This window comes from Ursus maritimus (genome assembly GCF_017311325.1).
Source record: "Ursus maritimus isolate PB19 chromosome X unlocalized genomic scaffold, ASM1731132v1 scaffold_X1, whole genome shotgun sequence".
Lineage (NCBI taxonomy): Eukaryota > Metazoa > Chordata > Mammalia > Carnivora > Ursidae > Ursus > Ursus maritimus.
In genome coordinates, this window is record NW_024423319.1 from 105,094,239 (window position 1) to 105,115,126 (window position 20,888).

The 20,888-nt window shown below is 39.7% G+C and overlaps 2 non-coding genes across 2 annotated transcripts; both read left to right on the forward strand.

Annotated features, from left to right (window-relative positions):
• The first annotated feature begins 833 nt into the window (after nucleotides 1-833).
• On the forward strand, nucleotides 834-935 carry LOC121103808. The gene has a single exon (XR_005836089.1). It is a non-coding gene; the product is annotated as a U6 spliceosomal RNA (small nuclear RNA).
• Nucleotides 936-6,654: 5,719 nt separating this feature from the next.
• Nucleotides 6,655-6,761, forward strand: LOC121103946. Its single transcript, XR_005836244.1, has one exon. It is a non-coding gene; the product is annotated as a U6 spliceosomal RNA (small nuclear RNA).
• The last annotated feature ends 14,127 nt before the right edge of the window (nucleotides 6,762-20,888 follow it).

Consider the following 20,888-nt stretch of genomic DNA (forward strand, 5'->3'; position numbering starts at 1 on the left):
CTTCTGCAACAGAGTTGGGGTGATGAGAGATGCTGATGGCCTGCCCTTCCTGGAGTGAAGCCATAGCCCTGGACTGGGAGCTGGGAGGAAATGGAATCCCATCTCTTGGGCTGCAACTTAAAAAAGTAGAGATTGCATCAGACTGAGCTCGGAAGTGGGAAGCGGTGTGTGGCTCACAGACTCCCATTTAAGTAATAAGTTCATTGCTTTTACTAAGGTTTGCTAGATTTTCTTGGATAAATGTTTCTCTATTTGCTGTATGTTCTTAGGACAATCCCAGAGACTTTAAATGGTTGGGTTTTTAAAATAATTTTCGCCAGTTAAATGGTTATTTCACTGGGGAAAGTGTCTACCGACGTCATCCCACCATTTTGGAAGTCCACACTTCAATCAGGTTTCTTTTTTTTAATGGTGAAAAATACGGGGCGCCTGGGTGGCGCAGTCGTTAGGCGTCTGCCTTCGGCTCAGGGCGTGATCCCGGCGTTATGGGATCGAGCCCCACATCAGGCTCCTCTGCTAGGAGCCTGCTTCTTCCTCTCCCACTCCCCCTGCTTGTGTTCCCTCTCTCGCTGGCTGTCTCTCTCTGTCGAATAAATAAATAAAATCTTTAAAAAAAATAAAATGAAGGTGAAAAATAAGTTTGTTTGATAGTATTATAAACTCATGATTCAAACATATTCCATGTGTTTCAATCCACTGCAATTATTCTTATTGATGCTCAAATTATCCCAACTGTGGCTAGGGGAAACTTCTTTAGGTTGGCTCCTAAATCCTTTCGACATGATCCTAACAGTTGTTGACAGCTTTCCTGCTGTTAAAATACTGTGTACATTCTACTTGCTTCAGCAGTACAAATACTGAAATTGGAATGATACAGAGATTAGCATGGTCCCTGTGCAAGGATGGCACAGATTCGTGAAGTGTTCCATATTTTAAAATACCATATGATTTCACTCATATGTAAAACTTAAGAAACGAAACAAATGAACAAGCTAAAAAAAGAGACAAGCCAAAAAAACAGCCTTTTAACTATAGAGAACACACTGATGGTTACTAGAGGGGAGGTGGGCAGGGAGAGATGGGTAAAATAGGTGAAGGGAATTAAGAGTACACTTATCTTGATGAGTAGTCAGTAATGTACAGAATTGCTGAATTACTATATTGTATACCTGAAACTAATATAACACTATGTTAACTATACTGCAATTAAAATAATAAATAAATGCATACATACATACTGTGTACATTACCCACAGAATGCTTTTGAAAACCTGAAAGGTCACGCTTACCAGTACCAAAAGGAGTATATATGGCTTCTAAAGAAATGAAGAAGATAAAAGCAAATACTCAAAAGGGAAAAACAAATTAAAAAATCATAAAACAAAATAAAAAAATAAGGAAACATTAAAGATAGAATAAAAAGGGATGCCTGGATGGCACAGTCGGTTAAGCATCCAACTCTTGGTTTTGGCTCAGGTTGTGATCTCAGGGTCGTGAGATCGAGCCCCAAGTTGGGCTTCACACTCAGCATGGAGTCTGCTTGAGATTCTCTCTGCCCCTCCTGCTTTTGCTCTTTCTCTCAAATAAATAATTCTTTAAAAAAAAGATAGCATAAAAATATGACATGAATAATTAAAAATGTATTAGTCATCATGATAAATATATTGGAATCTACTCCCCTATTAAAAATTAAGATTCAAAAAGAAAACAATTAAGATTCGCAGGGGCACCTGCCTGGCTCAGTTGGTAGAGCATGCAACTCTTGATCTCAGGGCTGTAAGTTCAAGCCCCACACGGGGTGTAGAGATTACTTAAAAATAAAATCTTAGACTAACATAACATAGTAAAAAAATTAATATAAAAAATAAATAAATAAAAAAATAAAAGGGCCAAATAGAAAAATAAATAAATAAAATAAAATCTTAAAGATATGAATAAATAAAAATTAGGATTCACAAATTGGATTAAGAATTCTTTTTTTTTTAAGATTTTATTTATTTATTTGACAGAGATAGAGACAGCCAGCGAGAGAGGGAACACAAGCAGGGGGAGTGGGAGGGGAAGAAGCAGGCTCACAGCAGAGGAGCCTGATGTGGGGCTCGATCCCACAACGCCAGGATCACGCCCTGAGCCGAAGGCAGATGCTTAACCGCTATGCCACCCAGGCGCCCCTGGATTAAGAATTCTATTTTATGTAATTTAAATGAAAAAAAGACTAATGTAAAGGAAGGGGAAATATATAAAAGAAATGCAAATGAAGAGAAATCAAAGATGCAAATACTTACAATAATACAATTTGACATTTTAAAAAATGACATTGGAATTTATAAAGCCAAAATATGAAGGATAGAATATCACCTAATAATATGATTAATAAATCTTGTTTCATAGCTTCCTGGAAAGAAACATGTATTGAATACTACATAATATACTGTTTTTTCCTAGTGTCATGTAGCATTTACAAAAACTGAATATATAGCTGTACTAACAGTGGCATGTAAGCAGGGTTCAAATGCTAAAGAAGACTCACAAGACCCAAAATGACATGGCTTACAAATGTACACTTTATTATAGGGAAAGGACATGGTATAGCAACAGCACAAAAGTCAGAATATATACCACAGCATATGATTCATAGCAGGAGAGGTCAGGTGCAAGCTCCTATTGTCCTCTTCTGGTCCTAGTGATGTCTACACTCATATCTTCCCAACGCCAGAATCAGCCATTTCTTTAAGGAGCCTTGGTTCCATTTATTGGAGAATGATATTTAGGAACAAAGATCTGGGTGCTAGGTGTGCTCATTGCTGCTGGGGTAGCACTGCTTCTAGACCACTTCAGAAGCCAGAGCCAGAAAATATATCTAAGTATACTACCCTAGGTTAATGTACATATCTATATTTCTGTATATATCTACCAACTAGATTACATTTATGTACAGTTCTTTTTATTTTTAGCCTTATAATATCTAGTCAAAACACCATTTTTTCTTTTTTTAAATTGAAGTATAATTGACATACATTTTATTAGTTACAGGTGTACAACAAAATGATCACCCCAATAAGTCCAGTTAACATCTGCCACCATACACACATTTCTTATAATGAGAACTTTAAAACTTCCTCTCTTAGCAACACTCAAATATGCAATATAGTGTTATTAACTATAGTCACCATGCTGTACATTACATGCCCATAACTTATTTATTTTATAACTGGAAGTTTGCACCTTTAAAAAAAAGATTTTATTTATTTGAAAGAGAGAGCGAGAGAGCACAAGCGGGGGATGGCAAAGGGAGAGGGAGAAGCAGGCTCCCCGCTGAGCAGGGAGCCCGATGTGAGCCCGATCCCAGGACCCCAAGATCATGACCCAAACCAAAGGCAGACGCTTAACTGACTGAGCCACCCAAGCACCCCGAAGTTTGCGGCTTTTGACTCCCTTCACCCATTTTGTCCACACCTCACCCCTCTCCTCCAGCAACCACCAATCTATTCTCTATGTCCATGCACTTAAAAACAGCTTTTCAAAGTTATTAAATATTCCCCTCTACCCTCTTCAGCGAAGTTACGCCATACAGTTTTAATACAATTAGATTCTTTTGTCACTCCCTGCATTCCATCCCAGGATCACTGACAATCAGATAGATTTTTTAAAATTTGCAAACAGTAAAGTTCATTATTGGTGGTGTAATATTCTATGTGTTTTTGACAACTGCAGAGTCGTATATATCCACCCCACCCTTGTACAGCCCATTATATACTCAACCCTTCCCTCTCCCACAGTCCCTGGCAACCACTGCTCTGCTTTCCATCCTGTGGGAGACTGAATAATGACCTGAAAAAATATGCAAGTCTTAATCCCTCCAACCTGTGAATGTTACATCACATGGCAAAAGGGACTTTGCAGATGTGATTAAGAATTTCGTGATGGGGAGATTATCCTGGATTATCCAGGTTGGTCCTAAATGGAATCACAAAGGTCCTTAAAGGAGAGCAGCAAGACAGTCAAAGGACGTAGTAGGAGACACGAGGATGGAAGCAAGAGGTTGGAGTGATGTGAGGAAGGAGTCACAAGCTAAGTCATACAGGCAGCCTCCAGAAGCCAGAAAAGTCAAGGCAATGAATCCACCCCGTAGAGCCTCCAGAAGGAACCAGTCCTGCAACACCTTGACTTTAGCCTAGTGAAACCAATTTTTTACTTCTGGTCTCCAGAACTGTAAGAGAATAAATCTGTGTTGTTGTAAACCACCAAGTTTGTGGTAATTTTTTACAGCAGCAATAGGAAACTGATACATCTCACTATAGTTCTGCCTTTTCCACAATGTCTTATGAATGGCACTATACAATACTTCTGGGTCTTAGAATCTGGCTTCCTTCACTTGGCAAAATGCACTTACAATTCATCCATGTTTATGTTATATATATTGTACCACTAAGAAAAAAGATTCATTCATGTAGAGTGAATCAGTAGATCTTTCCTTCTTATCACTGACTAGTACCCCACTGTATGCATGCACCACTTTGTCATCCATTCACCTGTTGAAGGACATCTGGTAGTTTCTGATGAATAAAGCTGCTATAAACATTTGCATACAAGTCTGTGTGTGCACATAAATTTTCCATTAACTTAGCTATTAAAGAAAACTCATAGGTATTCATAGCTTTTAGGACATGAGGATGGCAATTTAAGTATCATTACCAGGGAAACACATTATTTAGTAATACAAACAAAAAGAATTACGGGCTTTTTAAAACCAAAGTTACGTTCACAGAACAAGCCAGAAGTTTTGAGTTCCAGATGTCTTACAAGACCCCTTTGTTAGTGATAATATTTTCAAGGACATATTAAGAAACCAGATAATCGTCTTATTCTGTTGCTGGGATTTCTTATAACGGCAGTTAGGACAGCCTGTGGTTTTCCAGACCAAATGCTGAAATTCCACTATTTAGAACTGAAAGAAATAAAGACAGATCTAGGAAGATTAAAACTTACTACAGAAAAGGGCAAAATAGAATTATAAACAATTGGAATATTAGCATGGAATATTATCCATACTACAGTGTGAACAGCAAAAACTGACAATATCTGAATTTCTGATTTATTATATTGGCAATCCATTTACCTCTAATCCTTAGTACTGTTGCCATGAAACTTTTTCAAATAATTTCATGAAGTCATTAAAACGTACCTGTTTTTTCCCAACAGATGTGCAGTGACACCTCTGTCAGTGGAGTTTTGCCTGAACAAAACAAAAAATAAGTCATTCAAACATACAGGTGGCAAAAATTTTCCCTAAGGGACCAAACTACAGAGGAACAATTCTGAGTTGTACCTCTCAATGCAAAATCAGGTACAAGTTACATACTATCGAAAAGGCTTATAAAACTAATTGCAAAGTGTCTAATAAATGTCGGGGTTTGAGATTTTTCTCCTACTTACAAACTAACAAACTAGCCTGTTTCCATTTCCTGGATGCCAGCAGCATGGTAAGCAGTATGAGCACCATCAGCATATTTGTGTGGGTTCCCCACTCCCCAGGTCCCACAGGGGCCATGCAGAGGGGCCCAGTGGACACACTGTGTCTATCATGTACTTTTGCATTGCAGCCAGGGAATACTGGCCTTGGGGGAATTCACATCTTTTTAGAGCAAGCCTCCTATTTGTTCAGAAGGAGATATCACCTCATCCCTCAAGGCAGCTCCCTACAAACAAAGCCCTGGGATAGGGCTCAGGTAAAGAGTGATCTGGGTCTTGCGTTCCTGGCCCGTGAAAGAACAAGCACTATGGCTCTGGGCTGTGATGGACAGCATCTTCCAACAACAGCATGCCCAGAGAGAAAGCAGCTATCTATCCTTCCACGTGAAGCGGACAGTAAGAGGTCCTGCCCAAAGTTTTGCTTCCAGGAATATTTTCCTTCACCACTATCTTTCAGGGGCTAGAACGCATCCATTCTCAAGCCGGTGCCAGCAAACCATGTATAAACCAGGCCTGTGCTTTTTCTCTGTTAACCAGTCATAGAGAACTCTCTGGGAAGTCATAAATGTGGGTTAAGGGAGAAGTGAATCAGTACAAGCAAGTACCATGGGAGTTTATTTTTTTATTTTTATTTTTATATTTTCTTTTTTTTTCTTATTATGTTAGTCACCATACAGTACATGGGAGTTTAAAACATCGCTTCATGCACTTGTGCCTTCTGACAAGCTTGGACTCAATCATGTATACACAGCATTATAATTTTCTATTGGAATACTGTTGTCACATCCAATTTTAATGTTTCCATGAATCAGACGACACTCACTTCCTGATGGTCATTTCAAGTGGCACACCTCACTCTCTTTTCACCTTCCAGATTTCCTGCCCATGCTTTCCATTGAGTGAACCTATCCAGAAGCTGGAGGGCAAAGAAATCTACTCTTACCGTCCTCTCCCATGGCAGAGAGCAGGTAGAGAGGGTGGAGTGAATCTGGAAGGGCAAATGGAAGATATCTAGCACAGCCCATAAATGGCATTGATGTCACTGGCATCATTTTCTAAAACATTAAGCCATTCTTGGGAAAGTTCCAAACAAAACAACACACGCTCCTTTCAATTTACACAGTAGTTCCGTTCCTGGAAAATTCCAGGATATTAAAACCATGCAAAAAATACTTTGACTTATGTTCACTTCAGCAGCAATATACTAAAATTGGAATTATACAGAGAAGATAAGCATGGTCCCTGCACTAGAATGACATGCAAATTTGTAAAAAGCCTACCATATTTTTTAAAAAATAAATTTCAGAAAGAGAAAAAAGTACATTGAGTTTACATGCAAAATGAGGTCAGGTTTAGGTTCAGATAATTACAAGTAAGTTTTTCATACACATGAATGCCTAGGGGGATGTTTGAAAATTACATAAGATGTAGGAAAATTCATCCTTGTAAGAAAGTCACACGCACTGAAGGACATATGACATTCCTGGCTTCTGCCCAGCTAACTAATCCCCAGCCAAGGGGTTCCCGTCAATCACTGCAACAACCATAGTAGCCCCACGTGTTTTCAAAGCATACCCTTTGATGGTACTGCCTCTAGTGATACCCACTCCCCTAAGGTGAAACATTCATCCTTGCCGAATTTGAGTTTGATGTTTCATCCACTTAGCGTCTGGAGGCAACACTCAACGGAAGAAATTACTTCTCAATTTATGGAGTCTTGTTCAATCCAACTTTACAAAAGTCTCTGACGCAGTTACCAAACACTTGCTGCCATTTCTGGCGATATATAATTGTGAATTTGAATTTTCTGATTTAGTATAAATACAAAGTAAGAAAATAACTGGACGTGAAGCTCAAACTTCACACGGAACCAGATTAAAGTTGATAAATAACCACATTTCATGTCACCTGGTATTAAACTATAACATTTTTCTACTTTTAACTAATATATTTTAAGTAATACACCCATATTATGTAAAAATATAAAATATATAAACAAAAATAAAGAATAAAAACATCACATTCTATGGTAGAATAATGGCTCCCCTCAAAGATGTCCACGGCCTGATTTTCTGGAACCTGTGAATGTTACCTTACGTAGCAAAAGGGACTTTGCAGATGTGACTAAGTGGAGGATCTTGAAATGGGTAGATTATCCTGGATTATCCAAGTGGCCCCAATGTAATCACCAGGGTCCTTGGGAAAGGGAAGCAGGAAGGTCAGAAAACAGAGAAAGTGATGTGACAAGAGCATATATTGGAATGATGCAACCAGAGTCAAGGAATGTAGGCAGCCTCAGCCTCAAGAAACTGGAAGACATAAGCAATGGATTCTCTCCTAGAACTTCCAAAAGGAACCAACCCTGCAGACACCTTGATTTTAGTCCCATAAGCCTCTTCCTATTTCTGACCTCTAAAACTGTAAGAGAATAAATTTGTGTTGTTTTAGGGCACTAAATTTGTGGTAATTTGTTACTACCACAATAGGAAACTCATAAACATTCCTGCCCTCCCCCCACTGAGAGATGCACCATTGTTAACACCTTGGCACCTGTACTTCCAGATCTTTTCCTATACCATTATATGTGTCTGTGCATGTGCGTGTACTTCTTACAAAAGTGAATCACAGTTGGATCACATGCTATTTTATAACCTGCTTTTTTAAGTCTATAAACTCCATATGTCCATTTTATCTAGACTACATTGAAAATTTCCCAAATCACACAAAAATGCCCTTAACAGTTGTTTGGTCCATAACGGGATCTGTTTGAGGACCACAGATAGCATCTGATTATTAGGTCCCTTTGTTATGATGTTGACTATTGAAGAGAAGTTTCTACAGTTGCTTTGAAGAATGTGCCACCTTTTGGTTCATTTAGTTTCTACCTCTGGTGCTATTTAGTTTGTCCTTTTATCCCTATATTTGCTGTAACATTTTTACTAAACATTTTTGGCTAGAATTCTCTATACATGATGGGCATTCAGATTGAATCACATCAGAAAACACGTAATAGATAGTTAATCCATTAATGGTGTTAAGACTGACCACTGGATTAAGGTGACCACTGCCTAATCACTCCATTTTACAGTTATATTTTTGCCCTGAAACTAGGAAGTGATCATTGTTCTTTTTGCACTTTAAAAATATCCAGTTCCGGGACAGTTGGCTGGTTCAGTCAGTAAAGCTTATGTCGGTGATCTGAGTTCAAGTCCTATGTTGGGTGTAGAGATTACCTAAAAATAAAATCTTTAAAAAAAATCCAGTTCCCATTAACCATTTTAACACCTGTAGATATGGTGTTATGATCATCATAATTATCATGGTAACTTCATTCAAGATTGTGATGTTTTTCAAATCTATCATCTTTTCTACATTTACTAATTAGCATTCACTTGTGAAGTAGAGCTTTCCTTCATTTGGGGAGATATTTGGTTACATGAAATACAAATTCTACTGGAAAGGCAAGATAAAATGCTTTAATTTTTTATCATTAATTACGAATTTTCATAGTAAGTAGTTGATTCAACACCTTCCTCAAATGGTGAATTCTCAGAGTCCATCTGTTTGAATTCATTACCACCATTAGTCTTTTTTTTTTTAATGATTTTTTATTATATTATGTTAGTCACCATACAGTACATCCCCGGTTTCCGATGCAAGGCTCGATGATTCATTAGTTGTGTATAACACCCAGTGCACCATGCAATACGTGCCCTCCTTACCACCCATCACCGGTCTATCCCATTCCCCCACCCCCCTCCCCTCTGAAGTCCTCAGTTTGTTTCTCATAGTCCATAGTCTCTCATGTTTCATTCCCCCTTCTGATTACCCCCTTTTCTTTATCCCTTTCTTCCCCTACCGATCATCCTAGTTCTTATGTTCCATAGATGAGAGAAATCATATGATAGTTGTCTTTCTCTGCTTGACTTATTTCACTTAGCATTATCTCCTCCAGTGCTGTCCATGTTGCAGCAAATGTTGAGAACTCGTTCTTTCTGATAGCTGAGTAATATTCCATTGTATATATGGACCACAGCTTTAGCAATCCAGTCATCTGTTGAAGGGCATCTCGGCTCCTTCCACAAAGCTATTGTGGACATTGCTGCTATAAACATTGGTGCATATGGCCCTTCTCTTCACTCGTCTGTATCTTTGGGGTAAATACCCAGTAGTGCAATGGCTGGATCATAGGGTAGCTCAATTTTTAACTTTTAGGGAACTCTCACATGTTTCCAAGTGGCTGTACCAACTTGCATTCCCACCAACAATGTAGGAGGGATCCCCTTTCTCCACATCCTCTCCAACAATTGCTGTTTCTTGCCTTGTCTATTTTTGCCATTCTAACTGGCATAAGGTGGTATCTCAGTGTGGTTTTGATTTGAATTTCCTTGATGACTAATGATTTTGAACATTTTTTCATGTGTCTGTTAGCCATTTGTATGTCTTCATTGGAAAAGTGTCTATTCATATCTTCTGCCCATTTTTGATTTGTTTATTTGTTTCGTGTATTGAGTTTGAGAAGTTCTTTGTAGATCTTGGATACCAGTCCTTTATCTGTAGTGTCATTTGCAAATATATTCTCCCATTCCGTGGGCTGCCTCTTAGTTTTTCTGACTGTTTCCTTGGATGTGCAGAAACTTTTAATCTTGATGAAGTCCCACAAGTTCATTTTATCTTTTGTTTCTCTTGCCTTTGAGGGATGTGTCATGAAAAAGGTTGCTTTGGCCGATGTCGTAGAGGTTTTTGCCTATGTTCTCCTCTAAATTTTGATAGGATTCTGTCTCACATCGAGGTCTTTCATCCATTTGGAGTTTATTTTTGTGTATGGTGTGAGATAGTGGTCAAGTTTCATTCTCTTGCATGTAGCTGTCCAATTTTCCCAGCACCATTTATTGAAGAGCTGTCTTTTTCACCGGATGTTTTCCTGCTTTATCAAATATTAGTTGCCCAAGAGCCGGGTCCATTTCTGGGCTCTCTATTCTGTTCCATTGGTCTATGTGTCTGTTTTTGTGCCAGTACCATGCTGTCTTTGTGATCACAGCAGCGTCAGCTCGAAATCCGGCATTGTGATGCCACCAGCTTTGTTTTCCTTTTCAACAGTTCCTTGGAGATTGGGGCCTTTTCTGTTTCCATACAAATTTAAGGACTGTTTGTTCCAGTTCTTTGAAAAATGTCCTTGGTATTTTTGATCGGGATAGCATTGAAAGTGTGAATTGCTCTGGGTAGCATGGACATTTTAACTATGTTTAATTCTTCCGATCCATGAGCATGGAATATCTTTCCATCTTTTTGTCTTCCTCAATGTCTTTCAAGAGTGATTTATAGTTTCTAGAATATAGGTCCTTCGTCTCTGGTTAAGTTAATTCCAAGGTAAGCATTATGGTTTGGTGCTATTGTAAATGGGATGGATTCCCTAATTTCTCTTTCTTCGGTCTCGTTATTCGTGTATAGAAATGCAACTGATTTCTGAGCATTGATTTTGTATCCCGCCACGTTACTGAATTGCTCTATAACTTCTAATAGTTTGGGAGTGGCTTCTTTTGGGTTTTCCATATAGAGTATCATGTCATCTGCAAAGAGAACCATTTTGACTTCTTCTTTGCCGATTTGAATACCTTTGATCCCTTTTTGTCGTCTGATTGCTGTTGCAAGGACTTCTAGTACTATGTTGAATAATAGTGGCGAGAGTGGGCATCCTTGTGGAGTTCCTGATCTTAAGGGAAAGGCTTTCAGCTTTTCCCATTGAAATAATATTTGCAGTAGGCTTTTCATAGATGGCTTTTATGAGATTGAGAAATGTACCTTCTATTCCTACACTCTGAAGGGTTTTAATCAGGAAAGGATGCTGTATTTTGTCAAATGCTTTTCTGCATCAATTGAGAGGATCATATGGTTCCTGAGGCTTTTCTTGTTGATATGATGTATCACGCTGATTGATTTGCGAATATTGAACCACGCTTGCATCAGGTATGAATCCCACTTGATCGTGATGGATAATCCTTTTAATGTACTGTTGGATTCTATTAGCAAGTATCTTGTTGAGGATTTTGTGGCAAATTCATTAGGGAAATCGGTCTGTAATTCTCCTTTTTAAGGGGTCTTTGCCTGGTTTGGGGATCAAAGGTAATATTGGCCTCATAAAATGAGTTTGGTAGCTTTCCTTCTGTTTCTATTTTTGAAATAGCTTTAGGAGAATAGGTATTATTTCTTCTTTGAATGTTTGGTAGAATTCCCCAGGAAAACCGTCCGGGCCTGGAGTTTTTTTATTTGGAAGGTTGTTTATCACTGACTCAATTTCTTCGTAATTAATTGGCCTGTTTAAGAAATCAATTTCTTCCGGTTTCAATCTTGGTAGTTTATAGGTTTCCAGGAAGGATTCCATCTCTTCCAGATTGCTTAGTTTATTGGCATATAGCTGTTGATAAAAATTTCTAATAATCCTTCCAATTTCAATGGTGCTCGTCATCGTGACCTCTCCTTTTCATTCATAATTTTTTAATAATCTGGGTCCTTTCTCTTTTCTTTTGGATAAGTCTTGCCAGGGGTCTGTCAATTTTATTGATTCTCTCAAAGAACCAGCTTCTAGTCCTGTTGATTTGCTCTACTGTACTTCTGGTTTCTGCTTGATTGATTTCAGCTCTAATTTTTGGTCAACTGCTGCCTCGTGCGTGGATTAGGCCTGTCCACTCTGTTGCTTTTCAGCTTCTTGAGGTGAGAATATAAAAACTGCATTTTAGATTTTCTATTCTTTTGAGTGAGGCTTGGATGGCTATGTATTTCCCCCTTAGGACTGCCTTTTGCAGTATCCCATAGGTTTTGGACTGTTGTATTTTCATTCTCATTGGTCTCCATAAATTGTTTAATTTGATTTTTAGTTTCCTGGTTTATCAGTCATTCCTGAGCAGTATGGTTCTTAGTCTCCAAGTGTTTGAGTTTCTTCCAAATTTTTCCTTGTGGTTGAGTTCCAATTTCAGAGCGTTGTGGTCTGAGAATATGCAGGATCATTTCAATCTTTTGGTATCGGTTGAGACCTGTTTGTGTCCCCAGAACATGGTCTATTCTTGGGAAATTCCATGGGCATTAGAATAGAATGGTATTCTTTGGTTATGGGGTTAGTAGTTTCTATATATATCTATGAGGTCCAACTGCTATCGAGTATGGCATTCAAAGCCTTTGATTCTTTATCTTAGTCTTTGCCAGGGAATGTTCTGTCTATTTCTGATAGTGGAGTGTTGAGTCCCCTACTATTAATGTATTTTTATTTATATGTCTCTTTATTCTGGTTAAGATTGGCTTGTGTATCTTGCTGCTCCCTGTTGAGAGGCATATATATTTATAATTAGTCTATCCACTTTTTGAATACTTCCCGCTTAGAATAATATAGATTGCCCTTCTGCGTCTCTAACTATAGTCTGTAGTTTAAAATCAGTTTATCTGATATGAGAATTGCTACCCCAGCTTTCTTTTGAGGTCCATTTGCGTGAAAGATGGTACTCCATCCCTTACTCTCAGTCTGAATGCATCTTTGGGCTTGAAATGAGTCTCTTGTAGACAGCAAATGGATGGGTCATTTCTTTTTATCCAATCTGCTACCCTGTGGCATTTATGGGATGGTTTAAACCATTTACATTAAGACTGATTACTGAGAGATATGATTTTAATGTTGCCATGTTGCCAGTAAAGTCTTTGTTTGTATTGGCTGTGACTTTCTGTTCTGTATCACTCTTGGAGGCCTTTTTACTTTTATAGAACCCGTAATATCTCCTGTAGAGGCTGGTTTCGTGGTTACAAAATTGGTTAGTGACTGGCGATTCTGAAATGTCTTTATTTCTCCATCAATTTTGAATGACAGCCTTGCTGGATAAAGGATCCTGGCTGCATGTTTTTCTCTGAAGAGCTTTAAATATGCTCCCAGCCCTTTCTCTCATTCAGGTCTGTGTGTAGACAGGTCTGACGTAATTCTGATGCTTTTGCCTTGGTACGTGAGAAATTTCTTTGCCCTGGCTGCTTTTAATACTGTATCCTTGCATCTAATATTTACGAAATGCACTATGGCGTGGCGTGGCGTAGGTTTGTCATGGTTGAGCTTGGGAGAGTCCTCTCTGCCTCTTGGACATGAATGTTTGTTTCCCTCACTAGATTAGGGAAGTTTTCAGCTACAATTTGTTCAAATATCTCTTCTAGACCTCTGTTTTTCTCCACCCCCTCGGGGTTGCCGATGATTCTAACATTGGATCGTTTCATTGAGTCAGTAATCTCCGTAACTACATTAGGTAGGCGTGGATTTTTAAGACCATCTTCTATTTTCATTTTTTCCTCTATTAACCCATCCTCCAATTCACTAACCCGTTCCTCTGCTTCTGCGACCTGGCGCCGTCAGAGCCTCTAGTTTTGCCTGCATTTGGCTCATAGAATTTTTAATTTCTGTCAGATTCGCTCTCATTTCTGTCCTTAGGGATTCTATATTCTCAGTAACCTTTTCGTTAATAGTTTTTCAATTCTACTTATCATTTTGACCATCGTTACTCTGAATTCCATTTCTGATACTTTGGTTACATCCATATCCATTATTTCTGTGGCAGAGGCCACAGACTCATCTTTTCTTTGCTGGGGGGCTTCTCCTTCTTGTCATTCTGATGAAGAGGTTGCGGGGTTCCAGAGCCCAAATTATTGACTGGGTCCCAGGCGTGCCCTTGTTTTATAGGGATCTTAGGGATGTGGGCTTCTTCTTTAAAGATTTTATTTATTTATTTATGTGGGCAGCCAGCGAGAGGGAGCAGAAGCAGGGAGTGGGAGAGGAAGAAGCAGGCTCCCAGCGGAGGAGCCCGATGAGGGACTCCTTTCGAACGCCGGGATCACGCCCTAAGCCGAAGACAGGCGCTCAGCCAGCTGCGCCACCCTGGCGCCCGGGTTGTGGGCTTCTTGATTTTCAGCCTGCCTCCTGTGTTCTGGGGAGGGGCCTGCTGCGCTGATACTCAGGCAGCCCTGTTTGGAGTAAGTCTCGCGTCCCCTGCGAGATGGGGATGGGCACTCCCTGAGCCGGTATTTCAGGCTTTTGTTCTCTGGCGGCTTTCCCTGGCGGTTTGCTGTGCCTCTTCTGAGAGTCAGAGCAGCAGCGGCCAAATTTCAGCCTCTGTCACGGAAAGAGAAGGATTGCGGCCCGTTCTCTACTAATGTTCTGGCCACTTTAACTCCATTACTGTTGGTGCTGCTCAACCCTGCAGCGTCCGGGATGTGCGCCACACCCGGCGTCCCAGCCCTCACTTCCAGGAGCCGGCGTCTCTGTCCCTTTGTGTTTCTACGCCGCCAGCCACCCTGCGCTCCCGGGCTCCCGGTCTGAGTCTGGATCCAGTGGCGCACCGGGATTCGGGGTTCAGCGAGATGCCTGGTGGCGTCGTACCCGGCTCACGGTCTCAGTCTGCTGTTTCGGGTGCCGACCGCGAGCCGCCCCGCTCTCCCGTGCAAGTGGCTACCGCTTCGGCACCCGAAGCGCGAGCTCCTCCCCTTCCGTTTATCTTCGATATCTGTGCACAGTTTCATGGCTCCCCGCTTCGTACCTCAACACTCAGCGCTGGAGATGCTCATTTGTAGAGATCCAGATGCGTCTTCCTGCGTCTCAGGCTGGTTCCGTGGTTGTTTAGGCTGGTCTGGTACCTATCCAGCTCGACTCGGAGGACCGGCTGAAAACGGTGTCTCCTACTCCTCCGCCATCTTAACTCCTCCACCACTATTAGTCTTTATAATGCTCTGTCATGACGATGGCTAGTGGAACATAACCCCAGTGATCTTTAAGAACTTTATTTATTTATAGCACAACAAAATATCTCTGGCTTTCCTTGTATTTTCCCTGTTCCAGCCTTGGAATAAGCTATTTCTCCGAAAGGTCCAGTTGCACTTTAATGGGGAATGGTTTTCAGAGACCACAACCTGAGCACTTAAGGGGTGTTCATCATTACTGGGGTGACATTGCTTTTAGGCCATTTCAGTGGACAGAGCTAGAAAAATATACCTATTGAGGCGGACAAACTCAGGGTGCTCCCCATGATCCCTGCCTCCTGGTGCTCATGTTCCTGTGTGCTCCCCTCCTGAAAGTGGAAGAAATCATGACTTGTTTCAGGTCAGTAGTGTATGGCAAAGACAACAGGCTAGCACATGATTACATACATACGATTATATAAGTACGACTGATAGCAGTCTTAGAAGGAGAATACTTAGGAGAATATCTCCCTTGCTAGCTCTAAAGAAGCCGGCTGCCAGGCTGTGAACCACTTATGGAGCGAGCCACTTGACAGAGAACTGAGGGCAGCCTCTGGCTAACAGCCAGCAAGAAACTGAGACCCTCAGTCCAGTAGCCTGTAAGGAATGAAAAACTAACCAGAGCTTGGGAGCAGATGTGAGCACAGCCTTGACTGACATCTTGATTGAACCTCTGTGAGTCCCTAAAGCAGAGCATTTAGCTAAGCCACACCCGACCCACAGAAGTGTGAAATAATAAATGTGTCCTGTGTTAAGCCTCTAACTTTGTGGCAATATTAGGTAGCAATAGATAACTAATATACTATTTAATCATGGGCTTATATGAATTTTTTTAATTCAGTTTTAACATTATAGTGCTTTTCTTAATTTCTTGGATTTTTTTTTAAAGATTTTATTTATTTATTCGACAGAGATAGAGACAGCCAGCAAGAGAGGGAACACAAGCAGGGGGAGTGGGAGAGGAAGAAGCAGGCTCATAGCAGAAGAGCCTGATGTGGGGCTCGATCCCATAACGCCGGGATCACGCCCTGAGCTGAAGGCAGATGCTTAACCGCTGTGCCACCCAGGCGCCCCTGGATTTTATCTTAATATTCTTACAAATAATGGGACTACTGGTCCTATCCCCTGGACAACTGCATGCCAAATGGTGAACAAAAAACTGAAAATGAGGGATCTCTTCTTTCTATTTTTCCATTCTTCCTCTCTTTGAAGGCAAACATTTATTCATTCATCTTTTCTCATTTACAGCCTTGCTCATTTAAGTAAACTAAGTCTATGAAATCACTCTATAATAATTTTAGTCCTAAAATTCCTTTAAATTGTTATTGTGAAGTACAACATTTCCCCTTAATATAGTACTTCATGGTTTAAAACTAATTTTTTTCATGTCAAAGTTTCTCTAATAAATTTTGGAACGGCATTCAATTAACAAAAGTTTAGGCAAAATTATCATACAAATTATTTGCTTTTCACTAACAATGCTTATATCCCCATACAAGGCATATCTATGCTTTTTAAACGTTTTTTGAAAAGAATACATAGTTTCATTCTTCATATTTTTAAGAAACATATGAAATACAAATTCAAAGTCCAAGCTCTGGCCAACTGCTTATGGTGAATAAAGATGTCCCTAATTAAAACAATCACTTTCTTCTTTTAATATTTAGTAAACATTTATTTAATTTTTAAAATTATACAAATAAGTCTATATTTCTATTATTTATGATAAAAAGTTAAATGTTTTCAAATGTCCACAGGAAGTAATGTTATTAATATTGATAAAAGAAAAAAAATACTCAGATTCACTTTGAATACTTGTCTATTACTTTCAGGTTTAGCACAAGATGTTATAGAACAAATAATTCAACCTGACAAAAACCATTCCCCAAAAGCACTACTTTCAGTAACAATTTCTCTTCTGAATAAGACTTGACAATAAATATTATGATGTTTCTCCCAACCACCCTGCTCACGAGTCAATAAGTATTACTATAATGTATTTTATAGAAGGTAGGAGGGCTGGCCTTACAGAAACTTGAAGAACAATGGGTAGGTTCTCTTGACTAAAAATATCATATCCACTAAAAAAGAAATTAAATTATTTAAGTCAAAGACTTTTCTGGCACAGCTTCACACATTCTTTAAAACTCTGTTCCACGTCATGAAACTCTTTTTTCTAGATTAGTAATGTATTGAAGAGGTTGAAGGAGTCTTGAGAAACGGGTCTAGGTTTTATTTATTTCTCTGTCCTTGGGTCTAGTATAAAACCTGTCATACTAACTCACTTAATGTTAAATAAATGAATGAATAATTGGAGGAAGGAAGGAAGGGGTGTAAAGGATCCCATGAGAGGGTCTTAAGTGCCTTTAAGTTACTGTGAAATATATTTAAATGTTTTTAAATGAATAAAGAAATATTAAATAATGAAAAACTGAAAGAAGTTAACCAAAACCTTAGTGAAAGCTGCAGATTTCCATCAATCAATGAAAGAAATAGGTATTAATAGGAGGATCCCAGAAAGACGGTAGAGTAGGAGGATTCTGAGCTCACCTCCTCCCACAGACACAACAAAGCTATCAATGCATATAATGCAACTCACTCTGAAAATGACCTGAAGGCTGGCAGAGCAGATCTTCCATAGATAAAGACATAAAGACAAGGCCACATCAAGAAGAGTAGGAGGGGCAGAGACACAGCTGAGAACCAGCCCTCTGACATGGGGATCCACAAGAGGGAGGGACATTACAGACACAGAAGTCATCTCTGAGGAGCAAGGGACCAAGCCCTACATTGGGCACGCCCAGCCCTGGGGACCTGCACTGGGAAGATGAGCCCCCATAATGTCTGACTTTGAAAATCAGCAGGACTTACTCTGTTAGAGTTAGAAGGCTATAGGAAACTGAGTCTCCACTCTTAAAGAGCCAGTACACTGTAACACTTGGTCAAGACCCAGCACAGATGCAGCAGTTTGAAAAGCACCTGGCTTATACATAAAGATATATTGACTAACTTTAGGGCATATTCTGGAGGGGAAATTATCTTTAGGAACTTTCTCTGGAAATGGGAGTTTTGGGAGGCACTATTTATCTTACCCTCCTTCAGTGTAGCTAGCCAGATGCTTGTGCAAGCCAGTTCTGACACTCTCCACCTACCTTGCAAGCACCTATTGCCCAACCATGACATTCCCGTGCAGACCTTCCATGACAGGTGCCTCTCCAAGGCAACTCCTGCCCTGCCATACCTGGTGGGCAGCCCCACCTGGGACTGGCATCCCCCCAAAGCAGCTACCACCCAACTACACCTGGCAGGGAGCCCCAGTGGTACTGCACACCTCCAAGGTGACTCCTGCCCTGGGAAATTGGGGGGCCAGTCTTGCCCATCAGCACAAACTTAGCAGTTGTAGCCTGGTTCTGGTAACCAGGGGAGAATGGACTACTGGGCCCACGGATACCTTCTAAATAAGGCCACTACCCTCAAGACTAGGAGATGTAGCTGACCTACTTAATACACAGAAACAAACACTAAGAGTCAGATAAAATGAGGAGACAGAAGAGTATGTTCCAAACAAAAGAACAAGACAAAAATCTCAGAAAAAGAACTAAACAAAATAGAAATAAGCAATCTACCAGATAAAGTGTTCAGAGTAATGGTCATAAAGATACTCACTGGACTTGACAGAAGAGTGAGAATTTCAAAAAAGAGATAGAAAATGTAAAATAGAACCAATAAAAGCTGAAGAATATAATAACAGAAATGAAAAACACACTAGAGGGACTCTACAGCAGATTACAGCATGCAGAGGAACAAATTAGTGATCTGGAAGATAAGGTAACAGAAAGCATGCAAGCTGAATAGCAAAAAGAAAAAGAAATTTTAAAAAATGATGATAGAGGCACCTGGGTGGCTCAGTCAGTTAAGCATCTGACTTCGGCTCAGGTCATGATCTTGGGGTCCTGGGATTGAGCCCCAAGTCGGGCTCTGCACTCAGATGGGAGTCTGCTTGTTCCTCTCCCTCTGCCCCTTCCCTCTCTTGTGCTCTCTCTCTGTCTCAAATAAATAAATAAAATCTTTTTAAAAAATGATGCTAGTTTAAGGGATCTCTGTAACATCATCAAGTGTACGAACATTCACATTACAGGGGTCCCAGAAGAAGAGAGAGAGCAAGGGGGGAAAATTATCTGAAGAGATAATAGCTGAAAAATTCCCTAACACAGGAAAGGAAACAGACATCTAGGTCCAGGAAGCACAGAAAACCCCAAATAAGACGAACCCAAGGAGGTCCACACCAAGACACATAATTAATATATCAAAAATTAAAGATAATCTCAAAAGCAGCAAGAAAAAAGCAAATAGTCATGTACAAGAAAAACCCTATGGGGTTATCAGCTGATTTTTTCAGCAGAAACTCTGTAGGCCAAGAGGGAGGGGCATGATACATTCAAAGTCCTAAAAGGCAAAAAAATACAATGAGCAAGGTTATCATTCAGAATTGAAGGAGAGATAGAATTTCCTAGATAAAAGTTAAAGGAGTTCATCACCACTCAACTGGCCTTACGAGAAACGTTAAAGTAGAAAAGAAAAGGCCAGGGGCACCTGGGTGGCTCAGTCGGTTAAGAGTCTGCCTTTGGCTCAGGTCATGATCTCGGGGTCCCGGGATCAAGCCCAGCATTTAGCTCCCTGCTCAATGTGGAGCCTGTTTCTATGTCTCCCTCTGCCACTCCCCTGCTTGTGGGCTCTTTCTCATTCTCTCTCTCTCAAATAAATAAATAAAATCTTTAAAAAATAAAAGGAAAAGAAAAGGCCATAATTAGAAGTGATAGACTAATGAAAGGACAAAATTTCACTGGTAAAAGCAAATATATAGTAAAGGTAGTAAATCAATCAGTTATAAAGCTAATATAAAGGTTAAAAGACAGAATAACTACAATCAATTCTATCTACAAAAATTAGTTAAGAGATAGACAAAATATAAAGATGTGAAGTATGACATCATATACCTAAAATGTGGATGGGGGAGTAAAAATGCCGTGCTTTTAGAATGTGTTCAAACTTAAGCAGCCACCCACTTAATATAGACTGCTATATACATAGGATGTTATATATGAACCTCATAGAGCCACAAAGCAAAAATATAATACAAAAAAAAATAAAGAGAAAGGAATTCAAGCATAACGCTAGAGAAAGTCACATAATCCTAAGGGAAGTGAACAAAAAAAGAATAGAGAAGAGCTACAAAACAACCAGAAAACAATTAACAAAAGCTCAGTAAGTACATTCCTATCAGTAATTACTTTAAATATAAGTGGACTAAATTCTACAATCAAAAGACAGAAGGTGACTGAATGGATAAAAACAACAATAACAACAACAACAAAAACAAGACTCACATATATGCTGCCTAAAAGAAACTCACTTCAGACAAGATCGGGAGCGTTCAGGGTGGTATGGCCATAGACAAGAAACTCACTTCAGACCTAAAAAGACGTACAGACTAAAAGCAAAGGGATGGAAAAACATATTCCATGCAAATGAAGGCAAAAAAAAAAAAAAAAGCTGGGGTAGAAATACTTAAATCAGGCAAACAGACTGTAACAAGAGACAAAGAAGGGCATTACATACTGATAAAGGGATCAATCCAACAAGAGGATATAACAATTGTA